Source organism: Arvicanthis niloticus, chromosome 8 (genome assembly GCF_011762505.2).
Source record: "Arvicanthis niloticus isolate mArvNil1 chromosome 8, mArvNil1.pat.X, whole genome shotgun sequence".
Taxonomy (NCBI): domain Eukaryota; kingdom Metazoa; phylum Chordata; class Mammalia; order Rodentia; family Muridae; genus Arvicanthis; species Arvicanthis niloticus.
This window is the reverse complement of record NC_047665.1, coordinates 63,038,520-63,041,623: the sequence shown is the minus strand read 5'-3', so window position 1 is coordinate 63,041,623 and position 3,104 is coordinate 63,038,520. Positions and strand designations below refer to the sequence as shown.

The following is a 3,104-nucleotide window of genomic DNA, read 5'->3' as shown; positions in this document are numbered from 1 at the left end:
AATGTGATTTTTTTCATCCATTACAATTGATACAGTAGTATAGACTATTCTCAGAAAGAGCCCACATTTGGCTTATGCAGTGACCATGTTGAAATGGTTAATCATTCTGACACTGTACTCCACAGCTTAGAATTAAGAGACGCATAGTTCACTGCAGAGGGACAGAAAAGAATTCATGGTAATGACAGTCACTGGGATGGGAGGTTAGAGGTTGAGGGCCAACTTTCCATAGCTTCTTTCCTTGAGAACCTCCTTAAATTTGAGGAACAGATCTGGGCTCAACAGTGACAGTCTTCTTTTGTAATTAAATTAGAAAGATGTTAAATAATCACAATCAGGTCTAATCTACTCTTGAGGATTCTCTGCTGAATTCCAGGAAAGAAATCTGTCTCTAAAAACCAGATGGAGTCTAACAGTTGTACCATAGAAATTACACATTGAACCATCTCTTCCATTGAACCAGAATCCCTGATATAGAAAGATAGACATCTTTATCTCAGGAAGGTCATTTGTAACCATGTCCTGCTATAGCAAGAAGTCCTTGTCATGGACATGGGCCATAAAGAAGTATTATGGTGGTGGTTCAGGAAAGGAGTTCTGGTAAACCCTAAAAAGACTGCAGTGCTGGCCTGCTGAAGAGGTGCTTGAGTGGTATCCAGGCAGGACATGAGGAAATCACTGGGATTTGTGCATAAGAAGGAAGTATGAAAGACTTAGGAGACCATTATATTGTCCTGGAAAATCATGCCTATGGATCTAGGAAGGAATGAAACAATAAAAAGAAGGCCAGGTGGAAATGACTATTGTATGCCTTTCTGTTGGGTTTATGGTCATGGTTTTGTTGGCTCCAAAAATATAAAATAGTAATAAAATCCCTGTAGTTTGAGCATCGCAAACAGGCCAGATTCTGTTATAATTCACATAAGCCAAACAATAGCATCTGAAGGCTCTTTGCCAGTGCCCCATTTTTAATATGTAATATTTAATATATTTAATATGTTAATTACTTTGAGGAGATTTACTTTGAAATCATAGTTTTGAAAATCTGAGCTCAATATATCTTCTGTAATGCATTATTTTAATTCTTGGGATATTTGTGAGCAGTGAGTATTTGTGGGCAGTTCCCCACTTTGCTAATGGTTACTGTGGTAATTATTATGATTCAGCCATTTTTTTCCCTATAATTCTGTTTCTGTGGTTTACTTTTCCAATAGGACAAAGGGAAGGCTAATAGTAAATAGCAATAGCAATAGCAATAGCAATAGTAAATGCTACAAACAAATGTTAGTATTGCAGATGGGACAGAAAGGACTTACTTTGGAGCACGGTGTTAAAGTATATTTTCTTAAAAGCCTTGATTATTGTCATGAGATTCAACATTCAGAATATAAAATTCTTCAGCTAAGGAAGAATTTCCTGCCCAGTACTTGTAGAAGGAGATTAAACTCCATCAAAGTGTTTTTTTTTTTCTTTCTTTTCTTTCTTCCTTTTTTGGGAAGATAATTTTGTAATTATATTTATTTGCAGAAGACTTAACAGTGTACATTTAACCCAGCTTAGTGGCGAGTTCTTTAGCCTTTGCCTTTTCCAGCTTAGCATTGCGAGCCAAAAACTTAGGATCCAGGACATTGCCTCCCCAATGGTGGTGGATCTCATTGTATCTGTCATTGTAATTGGTCCTAATAGCGACCACCAGCTTAGCCAGGGCACCCTTGTCTTCCAAGTTAACCTGTGTGAAGGCAACAGTGGTGCACATTTTCTTGTGGACCAGGTACCCCAACCTGGCCTTTCCCTTGATGATGCAGTAGGGCACCCCTATCTTTCGACACAGGGCAGGCAGGAAAACCACCAGCTCAATGGGGTCTACACCATGGGCAATCACCACCAGCTGAGCCTTCTTGTTCTCCACCAAGGTGGTGACTGTATTGACTCCTGCTCGGAGGACAGGTGGTCTCTTAGTTGGGACGTCCCCTTTGCCAGCAGCTTTCTTCTCAGCACAGGCCAGTAGCCTTTGCTTCTTCTCTTGCTTTGTCTCTGGCCTGTACTTGTGGGCAAGCTTAAGCAGCTGAGTAGCTGTTTGCCTGCCCAGGGCCTGGGTGAACTGGTCAATGGCAGGAGGTACTTTGAGCCTCTTAGAGAGGATGGCTCTTTGCCACTGCAGCCTGATGTAGTGGAGCCACTTGACAAAGCGTGTTAGATCTCTTTTGTGCTGGATGTCCTGCCCAATGCCGAAGTTCTTGGGCCTTTTCTTGAACAAAGAATTGACCACCTTTTTGGCCTCCTGTTTCTTCATAATGACGATGGAGGCCGGGGCACCTTCTTTCCCCTTGGCCTTTTTTCCTTTGGGCATCTTGCTCGGCTGGAGGAGAGAGCCATCAAAGTGATTTATCGTGATGAAAACAGTTCATTTAGTATGTAATCTCAAAGAAGACATAGTTCGTGTCTCTGGTGCAAACAAAAATTGCATCTTTATGACTTATATGGCTTTTTAACAATATTAGTACTGATATTAAAGAATAAATTTAAAAGTCATAACTTTTAAAAATGTATTTTATTATATTTCATAACATGCTAACAAACATTCAAAATTAATTTTATGCTCTTCATTGATAACTTGTCACAGTTACAGATTTAAACTCCTTTAAATATTGTAGAAGATCCTACTAATGCTTGTAATATAAAGCTAACATAGATAATATATTCATATATATTTATGTACAAAATCTTAGATTCCCCTAAGCTGTTCATTACTGTTTGAAAATCGGCTTTACTATGTCAGCTTAGAAACATGAGTATAAATGTACTAATCATGGCAAATTACTTAGGATACTATAAATACTAAAAACATAACACACAAAATACTCCATATATTAACATATAAAATATTAGTAGTATAATTTTTATTTACTGAATCATATTTGTACTTAATTCTAATTTTTCTTAAGATTAAAATTATACACAGGGAAAGGAATTTTGTTTTTAAAGGGGAATTTAAAAATAGAAATAAAAATGTCAGATACATTAACTAGACTTGTGGTTTGTTCTTAGCTCTGCCTGGTGTTTATTTCGTATATTTGGCAGTTGATTACGCAAACACAGTAGAT

General features: G+C 37.8%; 1 pseudogene; it reads right to left on the bottom strand.

The window, feature by feature from the left end:
* Window positions 1–1,546: 1,546 nt before the first annotated feature.
* Window positions 1,547–2,356, bottom strand: LOC117714209 (large ribosomal subunit protein eL8 pseudogene; annotated as a pseudogene).
* Between the last annotated feature and the right edge of the window lie 748 nt (window positions 2,357–3,104).